The sequence below is a fragment of the Capra hircus genome, chromosome 5, assembly GCF_001704415.2.
Source record: "Capra hircus breed San Clemente chromosome 5, ASM170441v1, whole genome shotgun sequence".
Lineage (NCBI taxonomy): Eukaryota > Metazoa > Chordata > Mammalia > Artiodactyla > Bovidae > Capra > Capra hircus.
This window is the reverse complement of record NC_030812.1, coordinates 101,632,342-101,645,702: the sequence shown is the minus strand read 5'-3', so window position 1 is coordinate 101,645,702 and position 13,361 is coordinate 101,632,342. Positions and strand designations below refer to the sequence as shown.

Sequence of the window (13,361 nt, the reverse complement as noted above, 5' to 3'; positions counted from 1 at the left end):
TCACTAAAACATTTTTCTGAAAATATAGAAGGGATAGACCAGAGGGAAGAAACTGACAAAGAGATTAGCACAAGAAAACTGGAACAGTTCATAAACATGTGAAAATCTAAATTAGAGCCGCATTAGGGAGGAAAAACCATAATCAAGGTTAAAATGCCAGAGTACCCTGTTAATTTTAAAGTATATCCTAACTGAAATTAATATTGAGACATTAAACTTACAGCGCCACACACTGCATTTTTACTCAGATGCTGATTTATCAAAATAAGGTGGAAACCCATGTAGTGTTCCCACAAGTTGATCTGCAGTTGAAACCATGATTAGGGCATGGTGACAATAGAAATGTTACTTGAAATGCCAGAAAACAGATTTCTTAAAACAAAAAATTCCTATCTGAAACTCAAATGCCCCTTGAAACTAATTATTTTTAGTAATAATAACAGAAGAAAACATTTTCAGTGATGAATAGGTTTTTGCATAGATCATGGTAATGATTTCACAGATATATACTGACCTCCCAAAGTTCCAAGTTGTATACATTAAATCTATACAGCTTTTTGTATGTCAGTCATACCTCAATAAAGTAGATTAAAATGAAACTAATTCTTTTCTTAGGGGTCTCAACTAGTATCATCAAAGATCTGCTGAGGGTGAGATTGGAAAAGTCACTTTTCTGGTGATCTTCCCCAAAAGAGCTGATTAGCATGAGCCGTTAGAAATGTACTGCAAATATTCTCATGTCTCCCCCTGTCTCACCCACCAGGTGGCTGACCATTTTTAAAGACTCAACTACCTACATTAGGAATTCACTGTGATATCTGACTTTTTCTCTAGTCCACCTGGTCTGATGGGATTAATGTGTAAAGCATCTAGATCTTCCACCATTGTAATAACAACTGGAAACTGTGACCACCTACTCATACCCTAGTCTCACTGCTATCTTTACTGTCTCCACCTTGGCACAATCCAATGCACTTAGCACTGAGCACTCCTCATGAGTCACTTCAGGTCCTATTAGCCTCACTGACTGTTACACTTGACATACTTCAGCTACTGTGTTGTTAATTTCCAAGTTTCATATTTTGCTTCTCCTTCAACAACCCCACAAACAGAATGTGAACTCCCCACCGAGGTGGCCAGGATATGAGACTAGCTCCTGCCACAAATCCTCCAGCTTGCCCTGACTGTGACCTAGGACCTTCAAATGCACCAGTGACATCCCCTCACACCTTTTCCTTGTGTTGCACCCTGACCCCCAGTGTTGTCACTTCTCCATGTGTCTTCACTCTCTCTTTTGGCTTCTCATGCTTTGTTGAGTCAACCTCCTTGCAGCCTCCCTGATATAATCCCTTCATACCCCTGGTGACTCTGTTTCTCTAAGACCAGAGAGTGTAAAAAACTACGCTTGCCCTCTCTTATGACCTCTCTTGTGGCCAAACCTGACTGGCCATCTCAATAGAATAAAAAATAATCATGATGAAACTAATCTGTCACATCATTGTATAAAAGTCCACACCAGCAGTTGTACCTGTTTGTAACATTTGACCTCACCTCCCTGCCTCTTATGACACATCACAGAGATCTGAAGGGTCCAGCAGTCCACAAATCTGGAGTTTTTACTGTCCAGGGCCAACCAAACCCTTACTCACCTTTGAGAACCTAATGCTCTAAGAATCAAGTGTGACCACAGTCTTCCCCCAAGGGTGCTCTAAAACATGTGATCTGGTTTCCTCATGGTCATTCTGTGAATGAGACAGAGGTGTTTCCTGCTGGGAATCCCCTCCCAGACAAGACAGGTCTTACCTGAGCAGACTGCTCCAATATCCTGGTCATGAGAGAAGGTGTCATTATAGTTTTTAAAATGAACATGAACACATTTATAGAGAGTCAAAACTGATTCATCTTCTCTACTCTCGCAGGAACCATATAAAAACCAAATGGGGCCAAGTCTTGGTCCAAAATAAGACCCTCTGGGAGCATCAATGGCAACTCCACATTCCAGCTGTCTGCACACCTCTTCTACACCTGCTATGAGCCAGTACTCAGTATACACTGTGCCCCATTCCCCTTTGTACTTCGCTTCCACTCTCCCCTCACAGCGGTGGGCTCCATCCTTCAGCCTCAGCTCCAGAGCTGCAAGAGAGACACAGACACAGGACAGAGGAGAGACTTTAAGAGAGAGTGCAGTGGTGTGCTGGTAAATATTAAAAAAACAACAACAACAACAACAAAACTTCTCTCTGAGGGGGAAAAAATCCCTGAATTTGCTGACTTTTATGGTATAAATATTCCCACATGGCCAACTCAAAGTTCCCAGTGTGCCATCACTGAATATGGAGCAGGAAGGGAGGCACCAGGTATTTCTCAGGAGCCTGTAGAATGAGCTCCAGGAACACCACCGAGGACGGGACTTCAGAGACTCTAGATGCTGCCCTCCCTGCTCAAGGCTACTAGGGCCCAGCTTCCCCGTCTCAGTTATGGCTCATGGCCCAGGATCCAGGGAGGAATCCTCCCTCTCCTTCCCTGTCCATAGGGAGCATCTCATCCAGCTCAGGAACAGAGGGCTCAGGCAACAGGCTCTACAATGTCCTGATAGTTCCTGTCACCTGGTGTTCACATCCTTGTGTAATCCCACACTCGAATGTATCTAGTAACATGCATGTAACAGATGGAATTTGGCAGAAGTGATGAGATGTCACTTAAGAGATTAGGTTTCAAGATGACTCTGGTTTCCCTTTGAAGACCTATCTTACTCTCTGTTTTATTTCTGCTTTATTGACTGTGCCATAGCCTTTGACTGTGTGGATCACAATAAACTGTGGAAAATTCTGAAAGAGATGGAAATACCAGACCATCTGACCTGTCTCTTGAGAAACCTGTATGCAGGTCAGGAAGCCACAGTTAGAACTGGACATGGAACAACAGACTGGTTCCAAACAGGAAAAGGAGTCTGTCAAGGCTGTATATTGTCACCCTGCTTATTTAACTTCTATGCAGAGTACATAATGAGAAACGCTGGCTGGAAGAAGCACAAGCTGGAATCAAGATTGCCAGGAGAAATATCCATAACCTCAGATATGCAGACGACACCACCCTTATGGCAGAAAGTGAAGAGGACCTAAAAAGCCCCTCGGTGAAGGTGAAGGAGGAGAGTGAAAATGTTGGCTTAAAGCTCAACATTCAGAAAACTAAGATCATGGCATCTGGTCCCATCACTTTATGGGAAATAGACTGGGAAACATTGGAAACAGTGTCAGACTTTCTTTTGGGGGCTCCAAAATCACTACAGATGGTGATTACAGCCATGGAATTAAAAGATGCCTACTCCTTGGAAGGAAAGTTGTGACCAACCTAGATAGCATATTGAAAAGCAGAGACATTACTTTGCCAACAAAGGTCCATCTAGTCAAGGCTATGGTTTTTCCAATGGTCGTGTATGGATGTGAGAATTGGACGGTGAAGAAAGCTGAGTGCTGAAGAATTGATGCTTTTGAGCTGTGGTGTTGGAGAAGACTCTTGAGAGTCCCTTGGACTGCAAGATGATCCAACCAGTCCATCCTAAAGGAGATCAGTTCTGGGTGTTCTTTGGAAGGACTGATGTTGAAGCTGAAACTCCAATACTTTGATCACCTCATGCAAAGAGTTGACTCATTGGAAAGAGCCTAATGCTGGGAGGGATTGGGTGCAGGAGGAGAAGGGGACAACAGTACGAGATGCCTGGATGGCATCACTGACTCAATGGACATGGGTCTGGGTAAACTCCAGGAGTTGTGAAGGACAGGGAGGTCTGGCGTGCTGCAGTTCATGCAGTCACAAAGAGTTGGACACGACTGAGTGACTGAACTGAACTGAACTGAACTTACTCTGTCTCTCTCTCTCTCTCGCTCTAATGAAGCCAGCTGTCACGTTGTGAGCTGGGTAAGGGGAGACCCTCAGGACAAGGAACCAAGGGAGTCCTCTTGGCAGCAGCCAGCAAGAGACTGAGGCTCTCAGTTAAACAGTCTCCTAAAGTCTGAATGCTGCCAATAACCAGGTGGGTGTGAGTGGTACCCATCCCTGGTTGAACCTTCAAATGATTGAACCACTGAGACAACATGAGTCAAAGGACCCTGGTAATCCTTGCTGATTCCTAGTCCATGGAAATTATGAGGTGCTAGATGTTTGCTGCTTTAAGCTGTTGTTTTGTTTTGTTTGTTTATTTTTGGCTGTGCTGGGTTTTTGTTGCCACTCACAGACTTCCTCTAGTTACAGAGAGTGGAGGCTACTCTTCATTGTGGTGCATGATCCGCTCATGCCGGTGGCTTCTCTTATTGCTGAGCACGGGCTCCAATCACGAGGGCTAAGATGCCAGGTTTTTCAGTAATTAGTAGCACAGCAACAGATAACTAATATAAGAAGGGATTATGCTAAGTGAGAGAAGTAAGACAGAGAAAAGCAAATACTGTTTGATCTCATTTATATGTGAAATCTAAAAAGAAAAAAAAATTCATAGATAAGGAGATTGGTGGTTGTCTGGGTAGAGGTGGGAGTGGGAGGAAAGGATGATGGTGGTACAAACATCTACTTAAAACATAGATAAGCCCTGGGGATAGAATGTACATGTGACTGTAGTTGACAATCGTTGTTGTTAAGTCACCAAGCCATGTCCGACTCTCTGCAACCCCATGAACTTCAGCACACCAGGCTTCCCTGTCCTTCACTATTTTCTGGAGTTTGCTCAAACTCATGTCCATTGAGTTGGTGATGCCACCCAACTCTCTCATCCTCTGTCACTCCTCTCTTCTCCTGCCCTCAGTCTTTCCCAACATGAGGGTCTTTTCCAGTGAATTGGCTCTTCATATCAGGTGGCCAAAATATTGGAGCTTCAGCATCAGTCTTCCAGTGAATTTTCAGGGTTGATATCCTTTAGGATTGACAGACTTGATCTCCTCGCTGTCCAAGGAACTCTCAAGAGTATTCTCCAGCACCACAGTTTGAAAGCACCATTTCTTCAGTGCTCAACCTTCTTTATGGTCCAGCTCTCACAACCATACATGACTACTGGAAAAGCCATAGATTTGATTATAGGGAGCTTTGTTGGTAAAGTGATCTCTCTGTTTTTTAATATGCTGTCTAGATTTGCCATAGCTTTTCTTCCAAGGAGAAAACATCTTTTGATTTCATAGCTTCAGTCACCATCTATGGTGATTTTGGAGCCCAAGAAAATAAAATCTGTCACTGTTTCCACTTTTTCCCCATCTTTTTGCCAAGAAATGATGGAATCAGTTGTCATGATCTTAGTTGACAATACTGATTGTATATTTGATCATAACTAATAAAGTCAATCTGAAAAGTTCTCATAACATACACACAGTAACTATGTGATGTGATGTGATCAATGTGTTAACTAACTTAATTATGTTAATAGTTTCAAAATACATATGTATTTCTTTTTTAATACCTTAATTTTTGGAGTATAGCTGATTTATAATGTTGTGTTAGTTTCAGGTGTACAGTAAAGTGACTCAGTTATATATTTTAATACATATACTCATTCTTTTTTAGATTCTTTTCTCTTCTAGCTTATCACAGAATACTGATTAGACTTCCCTGTGCTGTACAGTAGGTCCATGTTGATTATCTATCATATATATAGTAAGGTGCATGTGTGTTAATTTCAAATTCCTGATTTATCCCTCTCCCTAACTCCCAACATTTCCCCTTGTGTAACCATAAGTTGTTTTGGATATCTGTAAGTCTGCTTCTGTTTTGTAAATAAGTTCATTTGTATCCTTTTAAAATTAATTTTTATTGGAGTATAGTTGCTTTACAATGTTGTATTTCCTCTGTACAACAAAGTGAATCAGTTATTTGTTGTTGTTCAGTTGCTAAGTCATGTCTAACTCTTTGTGAATTCATGGACTGACACACTCCAGGCTCACCTGTCCTCCACTATCTCCTGAAGCTTGCTCAAATTCATGATGATTTCTAATCATCATGCTATCTAACCATCTCCTTCTCTGCTTCACCCTTCTCTTCTTGCCTTCAATGTTTCCCAGATAATTTCCAATGAGTCTGCTCTTGGTTGAGTCCCTTTTCTCCACACCATCCCCAGCATTTATCACTTATAGAATTTTTGATGGCCAATTCTGACTGGTGTGAGGTGATGCCTCATTGTACTTTTGATTTGCATTTATCTGATAATTAATGGTGCTCAGCATCTTTTCATGTGTTTTTTGGACACCTGTATGTCTTCACTGGAGGATATATACATATGTATTTCAAGTCATCATACTGTATACCTTTCACTTATATCTTATTATATGGTGATTACCTTCCAATAAAGCTGGAAACAATAGATAGAAAAAAATAGAGAGAGAGACAAAAACTTCTGCAAATTCAAGGGAAAAATGACAGGAATAATAGTAATGGGAGCTGGAAGTATATTTCTCAGCTTTTAATACTTGAAATGGTCATCTGAACTAAATTCAATGAGGAAACAGTGGAAGTAGTGACAGATTTTATTTTCTTGGGCTCCAAAATCCCTGTGGACAATGACTGCAACCATGAAATTAAAAGACACTTGCTCCTTGGAAGAAAAGCCATTACAAACCTAGTCAGTGTATTAAAAAGCAGAGACATCACGTTGGCAACAAAAGTCCGTATAGTCAAAGCTATGTCTTTTTCCTGTGGTCATGTATGGATGTGAGAGCTGAACCATAAAGAAAGCTGCATGCATGCGTGCTAAGTCGTTTCAGTAGTGTCCAACTCTTTGTGACCCTACTGACCACAGCCTGCCGGGTTTCTCTATCCATGGGATTCCCCAGGCAAGAATACTGGAGTGGATTGTCAGTTCCTTCTCCAGGGGATCTTCCCAACCCAGGGATGGAAACTGCATCTCTTATGTCTCCTGCATTGGCAGGCAGGTCCTTTACCACTAGCACCAGCTGGGAAGCAGCACTGAAGAACTGATGCTTTTGAAATGTGGTGTTGGAGAAGATTCTTGAGAGTGCCTTGGACTGTCAGGAAATTGAAACAGTCAATCCTAAAGGAAATCAACCCTGAATATTCATTGGAAGGACTGATACTGAAGTTGAAGCTCCAAAACTTTGGCCACTTGATACAAAGAGCTAACTCATTGGAAAACAAAAACAGAAACAAAAAAAATCCTGCTGGTGTCCCCACTGATGGCACTTATCAGAGTTTATTGTAATTTCTAGTTTTATTGTCCAGCTTCACTAGACTATCAGTTAATATGGGCCAGGGACCTTTATTCACCATCATCAGGGCCTCAGCATCTGGTGAATTGCACAGGGTATGGGTTGAATGCCCCACAAACCCATCTTTAAATTAATAAACATTTGTGGAATGAAAGTCGAAGTAAATTCTGAAAAGAAAGTATGGAAATGATATAATTTAGCACATTTATGGCCTTCAAATCAGTAAGAAAAGAAAAAGAAATAATTCAAGAATGACATTGGAAAAAATAAAATAAAATTAGGTAGAATGTCATATCATATATAAAATAACTGACACAATTATTTAGTATTTACACATGTAAATATATTCATAAAATTATTACAGATAAAAATAATTTATTTAAATATGAAGTGGGGAAGAACATGCTTGACAAGGCTCTGAAAGTGGAAACAAAAACAGGAAATTTTAACAGGCAATTAATATTATTAGAAACTTCCATGAGGGACTTCCCTGGTGGTCCAACAATTAGGACCCTGCACTTTCAATGAAGGTAACCCAGGCTTGATTCCTGGTCTGGTTTGGTACAGCCAAAAAAATCAAACAATAAACTGAAGGAAGCATATTCAGTCTATAAATAATGTAATTCAATAGGACGGGGACTTGCACCCAAACTGCTTGGTTTCAAGTCTTACCTCTATTTCTTACAACTGACTCATCTTGGGCAAGTGACTTTGCTTTGCCTCAGTGGTCTGTTTGGTGGATAAAGTACATATTCTGCCTTGTTGGACTGTTGTGTGCTCAAATGAGTTCATATAAGTAAATGCACTGTAGGTTGTTGCAGTAGATGATAGTAGTAGTATAAAGAGCTTGAATACAAATCATGACAAAAATGATAGCCGTCACAAGGTAAAAAGGACAAATGTAATGAGCAAAGTAATTTACAAACGAAGGATTAAATTAGCTAATATATGCGAGTATTTGCCTACCAAACTGGCTAAGATTTTAGAACATCATAAGAAGACAAAGTTGGTGAAGCTATGTGGAAACTAACATTCTCATTCACCATTTGTAGAACTAAAGTTCAATGCAGCTATTTCTGGCAAGCATTAATCTCTATGTACCAAAAACTTTAAAGTTATAGGTACAAAGCCTTAAAGCCTTAGAGGTACTCAGCCTATAAAGCAGCAACTCCACTTTTTTTTTCAACATTTAAATATTTGTTTATTTGTCTGTTTATTTGACTGCCCAGGTCTTAGTTGCCATATGCAGGATCTTTAGCTGCAGGATGCAAACTCTCAGTTGCCACATGTGGAATCTAGTTCCCAGACCAGGGATTGAATCTGGGATCCTGCACTGGCAGCATGGAGTCTTAGTTACTGGACCATCAGGGAATTCCCGGAAACCTCACCTTTAGAATAGGATTAAGAGAAGCAATCATGGATGGTCCTACATTTAAACACAGGGAAGTTCAGAGTAACATTTTTCATAATAGCAAAAAATTGTTGAAAACAACTAAATGCTCAATACAGACGGTCAGGTGAGCATATTGCACTTCTTTTTTTTTTTTTTTTTTTTTGTTTGTCAGACAGGTACATTTATTTAAAACTATCTTTGCTGTGTTCTCTACTCAGCATAATTTTCCTTTTTATTTATTAAAAAAGTAGAAAGTATTTATTGACAAAGCAGCGGCATCTATTCCACACTTTTTCTGGCCCATTTCTCAAAGTTGTACATTAATTAGAACATTTAGTATTTGAATAAAGCATCAAATTATAAAGAGAACAGTTAACATTATAAGATGACAGTACCTTAACATGTTTTAAATGCAATGGAAGTTTGAAAATTCTATGTCTTTTCCCACAGTTTGCTAATAAAATGCAAATATAAGTATGTCCAGACCACAAATAAATAAGAATATTTGATTCTGTCATGGGCACATAGTTATATTGTGGTAGGTTGCTATATTTTTTTTTTTAAATTTTAAAATCTTAAATTCTTACATGCGTTCCCAAACATGAACCCCCCTCCCACCTCCCTCCCCACAACATCTCTCTGGGTCATCCCCATGCACCTGCCCCAAGCAAGCTGCACCCTACGTCAGACATGGACTGGTGATTCAATTCTTACATGACAGTATACATGTTAGAATTCCCATTCTCCCAAATCGTCCCACCCTCTCCCTCTCCCTCTGAGTCCAAAAGTCTGTTATACACATCTGTGTCTTTTTTCCTGTCTTGCATACAGGGTCGTCATTGCCATCTTCCTAAATTCCATATATATGTGTTAGTATACTGTATTGGTGTTTTTCTTTCTGGCTTACTTCACTCTGTATAATTGGCTCCAGTTTCATCCATCTCATCAGAACTGATTCAAATGAATTCTTTTTAACGGCTGAGTAATACTCCATTGTGTATATGTACCACAGCTTTATAGTGAAATAACTGGAGGCAGTTAAAAAATTCAGTACTATCCCTGTGATAGCCTGTATTTTTAAATTCTACAATAGAATGCTTTAGTGTGTAAAAGAATAGTTAATGATATAGAAAAATGTCCAAAATATATTCTGGATTGTAAAAACGGGATAAAAAACAACATATGCCAAATTGTCTAATCCAGAGGATCTACATTTTTGTCTAATGGTATCAACTGCATTTGAGAGATAGTTTTATGCCAATGCCCATCATGAATTTCAAGGTGGAGATTCCTGTAACGTGTGAGAAATCATCAGGTGCTCAGAAAAGCCAAGACTCTTATTTTACAAGGAGCAAGTCTACTGCAGCCTGAAGTAGAAGAATAAGATGTTATAGGATAACTCTGAATGGTGTCTTTTCAAAGAAAATGAAAGCAGTGCTTGCTTAGGTGAAATATTCTTGCTTCTTAAAAACAGCTGATGCTATTTCCTACAATTTTCCTTGTAACAGGAAGGGGCCATGCATCAAAACATCCGTCATCTCCCCCTTGTGAGACCAAAACCCACCTCTGACCTCCAGAGCCCTCAGGAGGAGACGCTTCACCGGCATCTGCTCAGCACTCAAGGAGCAGCGACGAGGAGGGAAGGGCTTCCCAAGGAGAGCTGTGGACTGGAGGCTGAGGTCTAGGGGATGACAGGAAGCTCTGAGATGAGATGGGGCTGCAGTGAGTCTCAGCCAGACCAGTACCCACATCTGAGAGGGCCGCCTCCACCAGACTGGAGACCAGATTCTCCACAGCCGCAGCCCTGACGCCTGCCGTCCTCTCACTCAGGGGAAACCAGCTCCAGGGAGGGACAGGAGAGGGCACGAGGCAGAAAGTGCTCCCTAGAGTCACAGCAGATCCTGGGAGGGGAAAGGACTATCCCAGGCCCCCAGCACATCAGGAAGTGTCACAGGGACCGGGGCAGAGGCTAGGGAACTTAGACACCTGGGCTGCACAACAACTGATCTCTACAGACAAGAGGTCCCCTCTCCTGGCTGTGGGCTTCTGCTCCGTAATGGACACCTGGTGGGGACAGGTGAGATAAGCAGGCAGAGCCTCTCACAGAGCCCAGTGCTGGGCAGACGCAGCAACATGCAGAGGGGAGCCTGGGGGATGGGGGAGAGGAGCCAGAGAGAGGCAGGCAGGTGCGCCATCATCTCTGATCTGGTCACATGCAGCGGCCATGACACCCAGCCCTGTGGGACGCTGTGTGCGTCACAGACCCGCGGACTCAGTCCCTGCTCAGCAGCCCCGTTCCTCTCACACTGACAGGATCCACACACACTCACACGCACTCACACCCACATACACACAAACTCCTCATACACTCCCACTCCACACACACACACACAAACTCCTCACACACTCCACACACACACACCCTCACACACTCCTCACACACCCTCAAACACACACACAATCCTCACACATGCCTCACAATCACACACGCACACTCCACACACCTCACACAGTCCTCACACCCAAACACACTCCTCACTCACCCACTCACACACACACACACTTACACACACACTCACACACACACACTCCTCACCCTCACACACACACTCTCGCACACTCCTCACACACTATCTCCTCACACATCCTCCCACACAGACATACACAAGGTCCTCACACACTCCACATATACACACATACCCCCTCACATACTCCTCACACACCCCTGCAAACACACATACCCTTGCACACAAACACAAACTCCTCACACACTCCACACACACACCCTCACACACACACACACACACACTCACATACTCCTCACACACCCCTGCAAACACACATACCCTTACACACAAACACAAACTCCTCACACACTATATACACACACCCTCACACACAAACCCTCTGTCACACACACCCTCTCTCTCACACAGACACAGACACACACACACACTCATCACACACCCCTCCAAACACATATCCTTGCACACAAACACAAATTCCTCACACACAGATAGACACACACACACACAAGAACAGAGCCTACAGGAGCACAAGCACAGGAAACACGGGGCCCCAGGGGCAGTGCTCACACACCAGGCACGTGGAGCGTGTGGGAACAGCCCAGAGTCCCAGCTGGGGTCAGTCGCTGGACCTTCCACACACTGGGAGCCACTGGGACCCTAGAAGCTCCCTGAGAACAAGGCTGACCCAGCTCTGTCCAGACCAAACCTCACTGCTCTGTAAAATCTGCTGCTACAACCAGTGTAGCCCGCACAGGAGAGGGACCAGTATTCACAGTCAGCATGGCTCCTTTTTGATCAAAAACACTGAGGCTTGGCTCCAGAACTCCAGAAACCTTTCCTTTCACCAAGGGGTCCACTCCCCTGCCATGGACCCAGGACAGAGGGCCAGCACTTACCTTGACCACCCACCATGGTGCTGAGGAGGAGGACACAGAGTCCCCGCAGGGAGAGATGTCTGCCCAGAGCCATCCTGACCCCACGTCCTCAAGGTCACAGTCCCAGCTGCAGGATCAGCCTGTGAGGAGGCATCAGGGTGCAGAGCGGGGTCTATATAGACCACCCCTTACACCCTCCCTCCTGAGAGCCAATAGTGACACCTCTCACCATTTCAGGCACTATCGGAGGCTGCATCTGCCCCTTTCTGAAGCTCAAACACCAATGAGCTTCTGAATCTTCAAAGTCTCCTTATATGAGCAACACGGTCCTTTGACCTCCTGCTTCCGTGGTCCTGAGAGCCGGGCCCCCCGACCAGGGCTGGAGTAGAAAAGTCGCATCAAAATCTATGAGTACCATTCCTTCCTCTGATTACCTTGGCCAATCCCCAAGCAGTATAAGATCTTGCAGGTAGTTGTGGAATACACTGGACCACGGAGAATAACTTCAGTGATATCAAGCATTGATCTTCCCCAGCACTGAGCTCAGGGTCAAGAAGAGTACTACAAGAAGGCTTCAAATACAAGAGTATTTCTTGGGCCAGCAGAAAATGAGGGCAAGGATTTCAGGAATTCACAGGTGACCCTGGAGAGGGTGGGGAGGGAACCGTTAAGCTGAGTGGGTGAGATTGCAGGTCTCCTCTCAGAATGACCTGGAGACTGGGTCCCGGAGAAGGTGCCTGTGCGCTCAGCTGTGTCCTACTTTTTGTGACCTCTGGACTGTAACCCGCCAGGCTCCTCTGTCTATGGGATTTCCTAGGCAAGAGTACTGGAGTGGGTTGCCATTTCCCTCTTGAGGGGATCTTGTCGACCCAGGCATCGAGCCCGCGTCTCCTGCGTCCCCTGCATTGGCAGGCAGGCTCTTTATTGCTGAGCCACCTGGGAAGCCCTGTAAGGGGTCTGCAGACATGCTAAGTCCCTCCCCCTTTATTGCATTAATTTTATGTGAAATATCCCTCTCAGCTCGTCACCAAATGATGCTTCAAGAGAGAAAGAGATTGCTGTTACAGGAGACAAAGAGAAAGTAGGAGTTATCATTCAACTCTAGTCTGCCAAAATAGGATTTGGGGATCTAAGAGAAGAAAACCTATAACTTAGAAAGATTTGGGTTCTCTAAACTTCACATTGTCCCTCTTTGCATATTGAGAGCTTGGTTTTATAGGACTCAGAACACCCCTGTATTATAAGCCATAACTAAAGAAGATGTAAAATATAATTTAAAGCAACTGCCCCCAGCCAGAAGGATAAATAGGAAGTATTCTGCTGCACAGTGGCTGCAGGCAAGGGGCAAAGAAGAGGCGAGTGAAGC

At 43.3% G+C, this 13,361-nt stretch overlaps 1 pseudogene; it reads right to left on the bottom strand.

Moving 5' to 3' along the window:
• The window catches only part of LOC108633340, a 61,851-nt pseudogene extending 49,731 nt beyond the window's left edge, over positions 1-12,120 (bottom strand).